Below are 16934 nucleotides of genomic sequence, written 5' to 3'. Positions count from 1 at the left end.
TATATAAAAAAGCTTGGCAAAACAAATGAAATACACATTCTATATTTTTACAAAGTTCTAGGGGATATTTACAACAATGTTAAATGACAATAACTTCAGAGGATACTTTTCCAGAAGTGTCCTTGACAAATGCACAGATCAATCCCAACTAGGTAAGTTTCAACTAAAAGCCACCAACTTTTAAAGAATATATCAAAATTATAAGCCTTTATGACACCTACATCCAACGACTATAAAGCATTTCACAAATATCAATTAACATTTATAATTTGCCATGGCAAGGTATAAAGTTCTACTTAAATGACTAGGCAAAACATCCTATCAAACCAGCAACAAAGCTAAAACAATTCAAAAAGGCTTCACTGCTACTTACTATTAGACATAATACAACATCTTTCTTCACAAAACACAGATTTCTCTGTATCTTACCTTGAGATACAGATTTCTGGAACATTTGGCCTTCAGCAATTAGATAAATCTAAAGCTTTAAAAGAGATTTGCTTTTTCTTTTCAGAAGTCATATACCATTAGTTTTGTTTTATTTTATTATTATTTTTTTTTGTCTTTTGTCTATAGGGCCACACCCTCGGCACATGGAGGTTCCCAGACTAGGGGTCAAATCGGAGCTGTTGCCACCGGCCTATGCCAGAGTCACAGCAACCCCAGATCCGAGCCACGTCTTCGACCTACACCACAGCTCACAGCAACGCCTGATCCTTAATCCACTGAGCGAGGCCAGGGATCTAACCCACAACCCTATGGTTCCTAGTCAGATTTGTTTCTGCTGCGCCACAACGGGAACTCCACCATTATTTTAAATAGAGCAACTTTTTAAGTAAAACAAACAAAAAACAAAGTTGTATTGTAAAGTGGCAAAGAATTTAAACTTAACTACTTCTCCCTTTCCAAAGTGCATGGAAACATATAACCTGCCAATGAAATATTTTCACAACAGAAACTTATAGGCAAGTAAAAACTCTTTTTTAGGACCACAGCATACTTGACAGGCATGGTTTAAAATCAACTGAGCCTCAAGTCCTTTTGGCAAAAGAGTGAATGACTCACTGTTTTAGAACTCAATGGGAAGAATTGGAAAATTAACTGATTGCCCTAAGATTTTGCTTTGGGTTTGTTTTTTTAAAGGTATCTCCATGCCAATGCTGACAACTGCCATAGTTTCTACGGCTTACCTATTAAGATGACAAAAATTGTGAATAATATGTATCAGAGGTAAACAAAAACTAAGGTCCTCTTATTTTCTTGGACACTGAAATATGAGCAATAACGTACCTGGAAAAAAGACACCAAGTAATTCTACTAAAAAAAAATTAATCTACCTCAATCTCATTAAGTTTCCTAAGTATAGGATTATGAAGAATTTTAAAAATCAATCTCCAAATTAAGCAAAAGATTCTGCTGCAAATATCAGAAACACACACAGATAAACACTGGAACTAAAAGCTCTCTTCAGTCAAATTATTTTTAAACTCCTAATCAACTAATTATTACTGAAAAATCACAGCCCTTAGTGAATTTTTATAGCTACAAATACTATATGGGATGGGGATATGTCAGACACATGACAGTGAATTATCATACTAACCTCATTCCTCACCTTATGAACTCTTCTACTTTCTAATCATATTAAAAATAACAAAAAATTAAAAATATATCATACTCTGACAAAGTTATAAGGCTCATCAAAATCATATTTACTACATGAATCTGACATTCTCCTGAGAATGCCTGATACAAGAGCTTAAAATGATCTACTCTCTCTTATGGTAGTATCTTAGTAAAAGGTCTCTTCCAAGGGACAACACAAGAGAACGGGTCTATATAAAGAGCATTTAACACAAATTATTTTATCCTTTCTTGCTCATTTTGATGTTCATTATTTAAAAATCACAAATTTAATGTTTTAATGCAAACTAACATTAAAAGAAAACATCCGTAATATTATCAGGTTTCTGGAATATTTCTACTCCTGTTTCTTGCCAAATATTTCTGGCATTCATTAATTTACAATTATTTGACTAAAACAATAAAAAATATTAAGAAGGGTGTGTATGTATATATACATCTCTATATAAAGACAATAAGTATCTGCTTCAGAGCAGGGACATTTGCTTTTTACCCCAATCTTTCAATACCCACCTTGCAAAAAAGGTGGAAACTAAAAACATGACATTTCTAAGATTTACCACAGAGAAATGCCTTTGTTGTAGCACCAATTAGCATCAAATAACCTTACAAAACATAAGCAAGAGAAAAATGCTATCAAAGGGCAATCTAGCATTTCACAGCTTCAGCTCTCTTACTCCACCCAGTCTCCCTGGCTCAATGGCTGTTCACAGCATCTACAAATATTAGCCCATTTTAAAAAAAAAAGGAGGTGGGGGAGAGGCACTGAAATTGGGCTAGTTCCATCAAAATCAATATACACAGAAATAATTTGTGAAAAACTGGGTTCCAGTTTCTGATTTATAAAAACAACAGCTACAAATTTGTTTAGGAGATCCTCTTCTTGTGAACAATCCAAACAATGATCATTTATAATAGAACATGAAAGAAAAAAATCACCCTAAATACAGATTACTCTTCTGCTTTAATAAAAACTGCAATTTGCAACTGCCAATTATTTTGCAAAACTGTGTCCTGAAAGATACCCATGAGAGATTAAGCTAGCTAATGCCTTAAACCCAATCAAAAAATTTTAAGTAAAAGCTTTTAATATATCCAATATTATATCACTACCGACATACCCAACCAGGAAATTTTCCTGATTAAAAGACTGGAGCTGCAGCAATCAAGCCCTGCTGCAGCAAAAAAGAAGAGAGAAAAAAAATTTTTCAAGCAAATACTACTGTGGCTGAAGCGGAGGGATGACATTACCGGTATGGAAGGCCCAAGCACTGTCTCCTCCGCCCTAGCCTCAAAATGAAATTCACACAAAACAACCCACCTCCCAACAAAAATAGAATTACCAAAAATAGCACAATTTTTTTTGTTTAGCCTTTAAAACGTTACGAACCTCAAAGATTGTGTGTTAAAGTAGAGGTCAGAATAACAGTAATATCTTTATTCTCTTCCGATTGCCTCTTTAGCAAAGTGGGGGGGTGGGGGAAAACCTTGGCATGACATCGCCCATTGAGAATCACAAATCTGGTTCTTCGCTTCCAAAGCACAATTTTGTAACCAAAGGATTGATATAAATTGGACCCAAACCTCAAGCCCAAAAGAAAAATCTCCTGCTCTCCTCCCAAGGAGTTTCTTGCTAAGTCACCAAAGAAAAGCAGAATAACATAAAACCAAGGCACCTTGCTCTCCCTTATCTCAGATACTGAAAAACCTCCTCTTCCTCTCCACTCTTCTGTTTAGAGTGGTAGAGTTAAAATTTGCCCTGGTACCTCCTCAAAGGCATATTCTCACCTGCGAGGCTAAGGAAGGCACTGCGCTTCCTATATGAGTGGAGAGATTAGATTAGATGAAGGAGAATGGCTGAGGGCCTCGAAGCTCAGGGTTACAACGTCAAAAGGCAACTCCCGTTTAAGGAGCCGGTGGCAGAACAGAAAATCCTGCCGGATTTGGTGGGTGGATGCTGCAGATGGTTCGGTGGGTCGGGCCGCTCCTCCTTAATGGGTGCGGAGGCTCGACCACCGCACAGGGGGGCCAGGGATGGGCTGGGCCATCATTCTCGGGTCAACCCCATCCTAAGGACAGGTGGGGGACAGAACGCCTCAAGGCCTGTGGGTGCCGAGGCGGCTCCGAGCGGAGCCCGGTTCCTTAGCGCCAACCGCGGGTGGGGTGGGGACTGCGGAGCTCGCCTTCCGCGCCGGTGGAGAGAAGGGCCGAATCCTTTCCCCAAGATCATAGAGCGACCTGCTCTCCACGCCCTTTCTACCCAAGAATACTTTTCTTGCTAAGTCACCGAGGGAGGAGGGCGATCCCTTTCCCGGAGGGCCACGGGTGGAGCCGCGGAGGCCCTGGCACCCCCGGAACCCGGGCCAGGGAGGAGGGGAGCGAGGGCAGCGCCCTCCCGGGCCTGTCCCCCCTCCTCCCGAGTCTCTCACTCAACGGCCGTCGCGGCCGCCATTTTGAGAGCGAGGAGAGAAGAAGAAGGAGGAGGCGGCGGCAGGGGGAGGGGAGAATGGGAGGGAGGGGACCGGCGCAGCCACATCGTCAGGCCGCCGGGCTCGGCCCGCAGCTGCCCGAGCGCGGTGGGAAAAACAGAGGGAAGGGCGCAGACTCTCGCTGCCTTACCGGAGCGCTGCACCGCCGCCTCCGCAGGGCCTCTTCCGTCCTTCACTCCCATCCACCGGCGGGGGAGGGGGAGAGGGAGAGGGAAGGGAGGAAGGAGGGAGGGAGGGAAGGAGGGAGGGGGAGGATGGCGCGCTGGGCCCGGTCCCGGGGAGGGGGAGGGGAGGGGAGCGGGCGGGCTCCTCAGCCGTTCCGGGGCTCGAGCCCAAGCCCGGCGCTCGCGGTTTCTCTCGCTCGCGCCCGAGCGCTCCCCTCCTTCTCCTTCTCGCTCCCTAGACCCCGGAGTCGCTGCTCGTTCGCTCGCTCACTCGCTATCTCTGCCGCCGGACTCCGCCGCCGCCCCGCCGCTCCAGCTCCGTCTGTCACAGGAGCTGCCCCAACGCCCTGACGTCACCGCGCCGCCGCTGCCGCTGCCGCCGCCGCCGCCGCCCCAGACCCGCGGGGAAGAGGGAGGGGAGGGGGCCGGGAGCGGAGGAGGGGCTGCGGCGCATGCGCCAGTCTGGGCCGGGCCCTGAGCCTCGCTGCCTTCCGCTTAGCGGGAGGGCTGCCGGTGTGGCTTGGAAGTACCGAGGGGATCGGCGGAAGAGTTTGCGCACTAGGTGCTTCTTCTCGCGCTGCACACGCCTCTTTAACCAGGGAAAAGGTTCTCGGTCCCCTTTTCCTAGACCGTTGTTTGACTGTTCTGGCCCCTCACGAACTCCGGCTCTCTTCACCTCCCCGCCCTGCTCCTGCCCGCGAACTGCGCTCTCCCCACTTCCCCCGGCCAACAGCAGAGACCAGCTGGCGCCCTTGGATTCCGGGCCCGGATAGGCTTCAGAAAGCGAAGCCCCGGCCAGGCTGTCGCCCCTTCTACCTCCGGTCTTCCGTGGGGGCCGGGAAGCAGAGGAGAGTAGGTTGAGTTGGCTTGGGGAGAAGAGCTGTTGAGGTTAAAAGGCTGATGGAATGCCTTGTTGCCTTCATTTTTATTATAGATTTTTAATTGGGAAGATTCGCTTTTAGATGTGATTCAGCTATTGTTTTCCTGAGTCACATACGCAGGCACACAGTTCTGCGACTCTGGAAGTCTCAAAACTGATGCCCAAAGAAAGACCTGGAACTTTATTCCTACAAGGCGTGTGTGTGTGTGTGTGTGTGTTTGCTAATTTACGGGTTGAAATACTGATGACAAGTCTTGGGGATTTATAGTCAGTGTATTCCATATAGAGACATTCCGTTTAAAAGAAGCAGATTTGAGGTTCTGAATCATTCAATATGGAATATTCTTTCAGTTAAGAGTTATCTAGTGTGATTATCTTGTCATTAATCTGTGCTGTCCAAGGAAACTTACCTGAAACACAGGTTTAGGCTTGTGTTTATTGATTTTATTGCTTTCCTTTATGTAGGTAAACGCATACACTGCATTTGAGATGAACTTGGTTAATGAGAGAGATAACTTGGGTATGTGTATCCCGAATCAGCCTCTTAGAGGAAATGTGACCTTGGCTAAATGCCTCTTTCTGGCCTCAGTTTCTCTATAAAATAGACCTAATAAATAACTTGTAAGGTTTTTGTGAGAATTAGCGAGGCTATGCTGCGTGTGTACAATATATGTCCTTAGTGGAGAGTCACCCAATTCATTTAACCACTACTGTTGCTTGATGCTAAAACAAGTTTTCTTTTATCAAGAAAGGTTGTTAAGTCTCTAATCCTGGAGTTGTTCAAGAAGAATATGAATGAACTGCCTGGAGGGTTTGGGTTCTCGCCTTCTTGAAAGCAGGAAAGTAAATCAAATGATCTCTGGAATGTCTTTTGCAGGTTTACAGTTTGGGGATTCTCTGGCTGGATAAGGACCAAAAAATGCACTGAAGTTTGGTCTGTGCCATGTCCAGTAACAGTCAATAAACTTGGAAATAAATTAATATCCCTTGTTCTAAGAATCCACTTTTGGTTTGTTTTTATCTGTGAAAGTATTATTGCCTCACATCGTACTATTAACATTTAATCATCTGAGTATATCAGTTCTTTATTTCTTCATTTTTTTTTGTCTTTCTGCTTTTTTTTTTTTTTAGGGTCCCACTAACGGCATATGGAGGTCCCCAGGCTAGGGGTCTAATCAGAGCTATACCTGCCAGCTTACACCATGGCCACAGCAATGTGGGATCTGAGCCACGTCTGCGACATCCACCACAGCTCACGGCAACACAGGATCCTTAATCCACTGAGGGAGGCCAGGGATCGAACTTGCAACCTCATGGTTCTTGGATTCATTTCCGCTGTGCCACAATGGGAACTCTAGTTCTTTATTTCTTAAATGAATGTTCTAAAAGTCTACAAAGTTGTCCAGAAATCAGAATCATATTGATAAACACCAATTTAATACAAATAGGTAACTCTAACCTGCATAAACCTTGAGCTCATACATGCAGGTGTTCAGAATACTTTAAAATCTGTATTATTTAATTATAAATTAAATTTGAGATCAGGCTGTATCTCAATAAGAGTCCTTCAAAAAACAATAGACTCCCTTGGGAAGAATGTGTAAAAATTTTCTCCCTGGATTATAACTTTTCTTTAAAAGTTTGAAGTCTTTTAAAAGTTATAATCCAGGGAGTTGTGTTATGTGCCTTGATATGGGGCCATGTGTTCTGGTTCTGTGCACTTTCTTTTCAGTTGCTAAAATGATATATCTGTCTTCATAAAGTCTTGTCTCTTTGAGAATGGAGAAGTGGGACATCTGTACTATCAATCATAATTCATAAGGACTTATACAAAACTGACTATGTCCATCCAGGAAACATTCGATAATGAATATTTTGGATGATATTTATAAAAAAAATTAAGTATAAACTTCTATTTTACTTACTGCAATCTAACAATCTCCTCATTCGTTTGAATTGCAAACCTTCATTTTTTCAGCGAACATTTTAAAAATGGAAGCATTTGTTTTAGTTGCTGCAGTAAAATTAGTGTTAGTTTAAACAATTCTGCAAATAAGCTGACTAGAAGAAACACTGCAAATATTACTATTGGGGAGAGGACAAAATGTCTTCTAAAAATAGCTCCAGAGCAAAAATCTGTTTATAATGAACACAAATATTTTGAGAATGAAACTGTCCTCTATTTATAGGCAAACATACATTGCTGTAGGTGCATACTTGATATAAAACAGTTAGGAAATGGTGAGGAGTTAGCTTTTAGGCATAGGTTATGTGTACCAATGTCCCTTTTGAAAGAAAACCATGACCTAAGTGACAAAAGACTCACTCTAGGAGATTTTAGCTAAATAATTTGTGTACCTGAATTTCCCCAAAACATGGACCTATCAGTGAGGATAAGGTCAACTAAACCAGTCATTCTTCATCTCAGCATCATGACACCCTCATGTGTCATGAACATAGGGAGGCCATAAAAACAAATGAAAAACTTTTAATGGAGGTGAAACTCTCAGCCTGGAAAGAAGAAATATTTAGAAGCAGCATTTGTCATCTGAAAACTTTAAAGTGCTGACATAAATAACAATACCAAAAAAAATCCATCAAATTCATTCTAGATGTCACTGCAATAGACCAGGCAAAAAGTAAAACAACCCTCTTTATGGCTGTGTGTACACCTAGTAGAGTAAAAGATTAATTCTTACCTAGAGGAGTCAAGGTTTTGTGAAGGAAGTGATTTAAATCAGTCTTTTAAAAATGGCTAGAATTTTCATTCATTCACTCGTTCAACAAATATCTGAGTACCTTCCATGTACCAGACCCTGTACTGGGTGTTGAACATTACACAATGAACAAAACAAAAAGAATCCTTGAGGTCATAGAGTTTATGTTCCAGTAAAAGACACAGAAAAAAGGTGACAAGGCCATAAAGGCAATAGGCAGTATTGAAATGGTGAAAAATAGGTAGGACCACATGAGTGAGGGTGGTAAGACATACTGAGGAATGAATGATTTTTGAGCTGAGACTTGAGTAGCCAAAGGACTCTAGAGTAAAGAACAAGTGCAAAGGCCCTGCATCAGGAAAATGATGGCTGTGTCCCAGGAAACTAAAGAAAGTCCAGTCAAATGAGAACGAAATGATGGTTAGGAAGGGGGCTTCTTGAAAACTGCACTGGTCCAGGGAACACCATTCACACTTTATTCCCTGAATAGCCCAGAGAGGAAAGTAGCAGGAGAGACAATCAGAGAGACAGTAAGGAATCAGAGTGCAGGGCCTTGAGAACATAGTGGGGAGTTTGGACTTCATTTTAGTAGCTGTCAATAAAGGTAAGAACCAAAAAAAGCACATTTTGAGGCTGCCTTTTGGTCTTTTGTCTGGGGTGCACCCACAGCATATGGAGGTTCCCAGGCTAGGGGTTGAATCAGAGCTACAGCTACCAGCCTACACCACAGCCACAGCAACACCAGATCCAAGTCACGTCTGCGACCTATATCATAGCTCTCAGCAAAGCCAGATCCTTAACCCACTGAGTGAGGCCAGGGATCAAACCTGCATCCTCATGGATACTAGTCAGATTAGTTTCTGCTGAACCACGATGGAAACTCCCTTATCTTGTTTCATTTATACGCTCACTCATTTGCCCCTTCATATATTGAAGCACATTCATTCGAAATATCACATTATTTTACTCACTAGTAGTTTAATATATGTCTCTAAAAGAAAAAAAAACCTATTTTTGAAAATATAATCACAATAGCATTACTATGTCTAAAAGAATATCAATAATTCCTTAGGATATTTTGACCCTACCCATTGATTTTTGCCTCACCAAAGACATGGAGTGATCAGAAGTTATGGAGAAATCAGACAACCAATCTTAAGTTAAGCAATCTTAGACAAAAGAACTATACTGAATTATGTGTGATTGCCCCACAATTTTCTCTTGGATAAATTTTAAAATTTAAACAATTGGTCATTTATCCAATTAAAATGAATATTACTAGTAGAAATGATTTGCATAGCATTTAAGTAGCAATGGCTAGAACTTCACAGAGTAAAATTTTTACCTGCGAATTCCAACTAGGAAAGTTGCATGTGGTGAGAACTGGGGCCACAAAAGGATGCTCACAGTAGAAACAAAAAAGAGACTAAAAGGAAAATGCTGATAAGTAAATCAAATGTCCTTTGTAAAATTACTAGAGGAAAGAACTTTTCCCCCATGAAAATAATTTCATTAATACAAAAATGAGAATAGAAAAATTGGAAGTGCTTTAATCTTGCAAAATAGAGAACTGATCAAATAATTAATTTGACTAAATAAGAGTTTGTTCTAATAAACACATTTGTCCTAAAAATTTACTGAAGTTGGTATAATTCTGACTAAAATACTAAGATTCACAAAAGCTGAGGTAACATGTCCTACATATATATTTTTTTTAATTTCGTGATAGCCACATTTTAGAGTTAAAAGTGGTGAAATTAATTTTTACCTTTTCTTTACACTCTTTGAAATCCAGTGTGTATTTTACACTTATCACATATCTTAATCCACACTAATCACATTTCGAGTGCTTAGTAGCCCATGTAGCTGGTGGCTATCACACTGGACAGTAGAGGTCTGGAGGAAAGGTGATCCAAGTGGAAAGAGTGGTTTAAGCAAAGGAATGGAGTTACAAATGTGGAAGGCAAGTTCTGGAAACAAGAAGTGATTCCAGTGTAGCTGAAAAGGAGTATATGTTTATGTGCGAGAGGGATAGGAGGTAGATAGGTGAAGGATTGGAGAAGGAAGAGGGGGAAATGTGCAGGCTGTAAGACTAGAAAGATCAACTGGACCAGAAGGTTTTGGATTTTTTTTAAGCAGTGCCTGTGGCACGTGGAAGTTCCCAAGTTCAGGGATGGAACCAGTGCCATGGCAGTAAAGCTGCTGAAGTGACAACATCGGATCCATAACAACTATACCACAAGAGAACTCTGGTTTTGAAGGTCCTTTTTTTTTTTTTTTTTTGTCTTTTTAGCGCTGCACTGGGGGCACACGGAAGTTCCCAGGATAGGGGTTTAATCAGAAGTTGTAGCTGTGCACCTACAACACAGCCACAGCAACGCTGGATCCTTAACCCACTGAGTGAGGCCTCGTGGATACTAGTCGGGTTCATTACCACTGAGCCATGATGGGAACTCCTAGTTTTGAACATCTTGATTGTTGGTCCATCCTGTTTGCTATGGGGCTGCTCATACTAACCTTCATCTTTCAAAGAGAACTCTGGTCAATAGTGTCCTCTTTTCCCCTCTCAGTTGCTATTTTTACTGTCCCTTCTTCCCCTATTGACTGTGCAGAGAAAGGACTGGATTCCAGGTCTCCAAATGATGGTCCAGAAAAAACCACTAATGCTAAGTTATGTCAAGACATACCCTAAATCATGGTTTTTATACTTTCTTTTTCTCCAAAGCATATTTTTCCAAGCAAAATATTGTACAGAATGCCCATATGCATATAAACAAAGCAACAAGCAAAAACAGAACTTCCCTGTTTGAAATGGGAGTTTTCAGGCACAAACTTACACCCCCTCTGCCATTCCACATCAACAGCAGGAAATGTCTGTCATCTCACTGTGCATCTTTGACAGCATTCGGGACTCACACCAGATCAGTTTCTTCATTTAAAAAAAATTTAGATTACTAACTCTATCCTTTTTAAGGGTGAGTAGATTATGGCTGTGTAGGAAGCATTTTCTATTCTCTCCTGGGCTACAATGTACAGTACTTAGGTAAACGAAATAATATTCTTTTCCTTATAATCACTTTTGATACATGTATTATTTAAAGGTGTGTAGGAATTTCCTGGTGGGTTAAGGATCTGACATTATTGCTGCTATTGCTCCAGTTGCTGCTGTGGCATAGGTTCTATCTCTGGCCCCGGGAACTTCTGCATGCCACCTGGTGTAGCCAAATAAATAAACGAAAGTATGTAAAATTTTGTTCCAGGAGTTCCCGTCGTGGCGCAGTGGTTAACGAATCCGACTAGGAACCATGAGGTTGCGGGTTCGGTCCCTGCCCTTGCTCAGTGGGTTAACGATCCGGCGTTGCCGTGAGCTGTGGTGTAGGTTGCAGACGCGGCTCTGATCCCGCGTTGCTGTGGCTCTGGTGTAGGCCGGTGGCTACAGCTCCGATTCAACCCCTAGCCTGGGAACCTCCGTATGCCGCGGGAGCGGCCCAAGAAATAGCAACAACAACAACAACAACAACAAAAGACAAAAAAAAAAAAAAAAATTTTGTTCCAAAACTTTTTCTTTGTAAAATTGGGTTTGTTTTAAGCACTTATGCATCTTCTAGGAATGCAAACAGGTTAGTGGAAATACTCTGACAGGACATAGTATAGGACAAAAGGCTGCTTCCCAAACCATCACCACCCCCCCCCCGTTTATTTGTGAGACTGCCTTTTCTGTCTCACTAGGTACATGTTTATTTCCTTTATTTCAAGATTTCATTTACTTATGACTTATGCCACAGCAAAAATTTTGGAAATTTCAGAAAACATGAAAATGAAAAAGCACAAGTAACCCTATAATTCAGATATAAACCCAATGAAAAAAATCATATGTACCCTTCAATTTTTGTTTGTAGATATACAAGTCAATATTTTTCACAAAATCAGGATCTTAGTTTACATGCAGTTCTGAACCTTAACAGTTTTTTCTCTCTTCTCTCTTTTTTGGGGGTGGCACACCTGTTGCATGTGTAAGTCCCCAGGCTAGGGGTCAAATCAGAGCTATAGACGCTGGCCTACACCACAGTCGCAGTCACAGCCACAGCCACAGCCACAGCCACACAGAATCCAAGATATGTCAGCAACCTACACCACAGTTCACAGTAACGCTGGATTCTTGACTCACTGAGCAAGCCCAGGGATTGAACCTGCATCCTCATGGATACTAGTCACGTTCCTTTCCACTGAGCCACAACGGGAACTCTGAGAGCTCCTAAATCTTAATAGTTTTTAACTGGAGGTTAAAAATCAACATTTTCCCATGTCATTAAATAGTCTTCGAAAGCACAATCTTGTAATAGTTGCTAAGTAACCCATTATTTTAGTGTTTCTCAAAGGCATTTTGGACCAAACAATCCCTTATTATTTTTAACTTTTAATTAAACTTTTTATTTTGAGATAATTGTAGATCAACATATGGTTAAGAGAAATAATAGAGAGATCCCCGCACACCACTAACCCCTACCCCATTGGATAACATCTTGCAAAACTGTAGTACAATATCACAGCTAGGAAATTGACATTGATACAATCAAGACACAAAACATTTTCATCAACAGGAGGATCCTCCATGTTGCCTTTTTTAGCAGCAGCTACTTTCCTTAATTTTCAATTTAAGAAGGTTATATAAATGGAATCAAATAGTATACAGTCCAATCCTTTTTTTTTTTTTCTTTTGCAGCTGCACCTGCAGCATATGGAAGTTCCCAGGCTAGGGGTCAAATCAGAGCTGCAGCTGTAGACCTATGCCACAGCCACAGCAACACCAAGCCACATCTGTGACCACAGCCTTGAAATAAAACCCATAGCATTGAAAAGAATGACTGCCCCTATTTTATTCTACTTTCTCAAAATTGTTTTAGCTCTTTTAGTTCCTCTGCCTTTCCATATAAATTGTAGGAAACTTTTATGTATACCTACAGAAAACTTGGTGGGATTTAATAGTAATTGCATTAATCAGTTGAAAAGAAGAGACAGCATTACTAAATTGAATCTTCTAGTTCATGAACACCATTATGACTCTCCTCTTTAAGTCTTTTTTGCATAAGATGTTTGTAGTTTCAGTACCTATGTTCTGTATATATTTTGTTAGATTTACATCTAAGTATTTCATGGAGTTTTTGTTTGTTTGTTTCTTTGAGTGATTATATATGCACTGTAATTCAAAAAAATTTTTTTTAATTTTTTGGTTTTTAGGGCCATACCCACAACATATGGAGGTACGTAGGCTAGGGGGTCTAATCAGAGCTACAGCTGCTGGCCTATACCACAGCCACAGCAACACCAGATCTGAGCCTCGTCTGCAACCTACACCACAGCTCATGGCAATGCCGGACCCTTAACCCACTGAGCAAGGGCAGGGACCGAACCCACAACCTCATGGTTCCTAGTCGGATTCGTTAACCACTGCGCCACGATGGGAACTCCTGTCATCTTGACAATGTTAAATCTTCCAATCCATAAACAGTGGCTATCTCTCCATTCAGTTAGTTAAGTCTTGTTTAACTTCTTTATTCCTAAGTATTTTATTCTTTTTGATGCTATTGTAAATGGAATTGTTTTCTTAATTTCCATTTTTGATTGTTATTTTCTTAGTAAATAGAATGCAACTGATTTTTTTTTTTTTTTTTTTTTGGATGGGGGGCCATACCCATGGCATATGGAAGTTTCCAGGCTAGGGGCCGAATTGGAGCTGCAGCTGCCAGCCTACACCACAGCCACAGCAGTTCCAGATCCGAGACTCATCTGCAACCTACACCAAAGCTCACTGCAATGCCCGATCGACTGAGCAGGGCCAGGGATTGAACTCGTGACCATATAGATACTAGTCAGGTTCATTACTGCTGAGTCACAATGGAAACTCCCACAATGTTCAGGATTTTTTGTTGCACTTAGGAGGAAAGATAGGAAAAAGTACATAAACTCCATTTTTCCAGAAATGGAAGTTGGGACATATCCTTTTTTTATGAAGGATGTGTTACAACCCTGGTCCCTGGGCACTAATGCCAGCAGTACTCCAAAGTCACTGTAGTCCCAAACGCTCTGAATTGGAATTATAGTTATTCCTTTATTATTCATTAAGGCTATTTCTTTTTTTTTTTTTGTCTTTGTCTTTTCTAGGGCCGCTCCTGCGGCATATGAAGTTCCCAGGCTAGGGATCGAATCGGAGCTGTAGCCACTGGCTTACACCAGAGCCACAGCAACACAGGATCCGAGCCTCGTCTGCGACCTACACCACAGCTCACAGCAATGCCGGATCCTTAACCCACTGAGCGAGGCCAGGGATCAAACCTGCAACCTCATGGTTCCTAGTCAGATTCTTTAACCAGATTCTTTAGCCACGATGGGAACACCAAGGATATTTCTAATATTTCATTAAAATATAGAATGATGAAAAATCTTGAATATAAACATGTGTTGCCTTGGACTAATTACTTCCTTAAAACAGGAAATATCTTATTCTAATCTGAAGATTAGGATTACTAGGTCAAAGGATATGTATTTCATTAAGGCTCTTAATGCACATGTAAGTCACTTTTTAGAAAGGCAATGTCAGTGGTTTCACTCCCCTTTAAAACACTGAGTATTACCATTCTTTTCTTTAAAAAGATCCTCTTTCATTCACTACAAAATAATCAGGAAACAAACAAGTAAACTAACAACAACAAAAAAGAATAAGCAACATGAAAATACATCCTCCCATACAGAGGCAACTACTTTTTCTGTCTTGGTATCTATTTTCCTGTACACCTTTTATTGTACTTTTTTAGTTACAGTTGCAGCATGCAGAAGTTCCCGGGGCCGGGGATTGAACCCTTGCCAAAGCAGCAACCTGAGCCACAGTAGGACAATGCCAAATCTCTGTGCCACAGGAGGACTCAACGTTATTTTAAAAAAACAAAAACAAACAAACAAACAAAAAAAACCACCTTGTTTTCTCATAGTTTCTGAGAATCAGGAATTTAAAAGCAAGTTGATGGGCATTTCTGGCTTGGGGTCTCTTGAAGGCTGTAGTCAAGAGTTAGCTGGGGCCAGGTAGCATCATTTTAAATAACTGTTGTATTAGAACTCTTCTGGTTGCAGACAAATACAAATCAAAATAGCTAAGGCAGGAATTCCCACTGTGGTGCAGTAGAAACGAATCTGACTAGGAACCATGAGGTTTCGGGTTTGATCCCTGGCCTCACTCAGTGGGTTGGGGATCTGGCGCTGCCGTGAGCTGTGGTGTAGGCTGACAGCTACAGCTCTGATTAGACCCCTAGCCTGGGAACTTCCATATGCCACAGGTTTGGCCCTAGAAAGGACAAAAACAAAAAACAAAATAGCTAAGAGAAAAAAAGGAACGTATTGGCTCGCACAACCAACGACAGAAAAGGTAGGAGTGAAGCACTAGAACCATAAATGTGAATTTATTTTTCCAGAATTCACTCTTCAGCTTCTTGTCAGTGCCTCTTTCTGTGTGTCCAGTGCATTCTCTCAGATTGCCTTCTTCTAAACATTTGGAGAAATGGCAAACCATAGTGCCTAAGCTCACAACCACTACAGATAAAAAAAGGTCTGTTCATTTAAAGTACAACTGTTATATGGTTGTACTTTAATATATGAATATCCATATATATATTAATAAATTCTACAAACCAACAATAGACAACCCAATTAATACATATTTATACTTGAAACACTTATTTTGGAAATTTTATTATTATTATTATTTTTTTATGGCCACATCCACAGCCCACGGAAGTTCCTGGGCCAGGGACTGAATCAGAGCCACAGCTGCAGCAATGCTGGATCCTTAACCCATTGCACTGGGTTGGGGATTGAACCTGCACTCCCACAGTGACCTGAGCTACTGCAGTCAGATTCTTAACTACCTGCAGCCAGAGTTGAAACTCCCGAAAAATTTTAAATGTAGCACAGGAATGAACAATTCCTTAAAGGTTAGAGAAAATTTTTTGGAGTTCTTTCGTGGCACATTGGATTAAGGATCTAGCATTGTCACCGCAGTGGCTTGGGTCACTGCTCTGATGTGGGCTTAATCCCTGGCCTAGGAAGTTCCACATGCCACAAGCATGGCCAAAAAAAACAAAGACTTTTTTTTCAGGAAGCCACATGTACATAGTACTCTTCTGAGTAGCTCTTTGACAAGGATCTCAGTTTCTTGTGTGATCATTGTTGTTTTAGGGTTTCTTTTCTTTATTTGGTCTTTTTAGGGCCATACCCGTGGCATATGGAGGTTCCTTGGCTAGGAGTTGAATTGGAGCTGCCAGCCTATGTCACAACCACAGCAACACAAGATCCAAGCTGTGTTTGTGATTCACACCACAACTCACACCAATGCAGGATCCTTAACCTACTGAGCAAGGCCACGAATAGAACCTGTGTCCTCATGGATGCTAGTCAGATCATTTCTGCTGAGCCATGATGGGAACTCCAGTGTTTTAGGTTTTTATCTTTTCATTGAGTCATTTTTTTTTCTTTGCAAATAATACTTCTTTTCTTCTTCATCAAGATTTTCGGGAGTTCCTGTTATGGTGCAGTGGTTAACGAATCCGATTAGGAACCATGAGGTTTCAGGTTCGATCCCTAGCCTCGCTCAGTGGGTTAAGGATCTGGCATTGCTGTGAGCTGTGGTGTAGGTTGCAGACACGGCTTGGATCCCTCTTTGTTGTGACTGTGGTATAGGCCAGTGGCTACAACTCCGATTAGACCCCTAGCCTGGGAATCTCCATATGCTGCAGGAGCGGCCCTAGAAAAGACAAAAAAAAAATAAATAAATAAAAATAAATAAATAAATAAATAAATAAAGCTTGGGAGTTCCTATTGTTGTACAACAGAAACAAATCTGACTAGTATCCATGAGGATGCAGGTTTGAGCCCTGGCCTCGCTCAGTGGGTAGGGGATCTGGTGTTGCTGTGAGCTATAGTGTAGGTGACAGATGGGGCTCGTATCCCTTGTTACTGTTGCTGTGGCATAGGCCAGCAGCTGTAGCTGCGA

The 16934-nt window shown here is 41.3% G+C and overlaps 1 protein-coding gene across 4 annotated transcripts in view; it reads right to left on the bottom strand.

Annotated features, from left to right (window-relative positions):
* The window catches only part of PAFAH1B1 (platelet activating factor acetylhydrolase 1b regulatory subunit 1), a 168508-nt gene that overhangs the window by 85446 nt on the left and 66128 nt on the right, over positions 1-16934 (bottom strand). Inside the window, exon 1 of one of the 4 annotated variants that reach the window (XM_013990003.2) lies at positions 4569-4709. The exons of 1 other annotated variant lie outside the window; for it this stretch is intronic. The gene's annotated coding sequence lies outside the window, so the exon portion shown is untranslated. 4 annotated transcript variants of the gene reach the window in all.

This window comes from Sus scrofa, chromosome 12, assembly GCF_000003025.6.
Source record: "Sus scrofa isolate TJ Tabasco breed Duroc chromosome 12, Sscrofa11.1, whole genome shotgun sequence".
NCBI classification, from domain to species: domain Eukaryota; kingdom Metazoa; phylum Chordata; class Mammalia; order Artiodactyla; family Suidae; genus Sus; species Sus scrofa.
The sequence above is the reverse complement of the archived record's forward strand: the minus strand, read 5'-3'. Positions and strand labels throughout refer to the sequence as shown.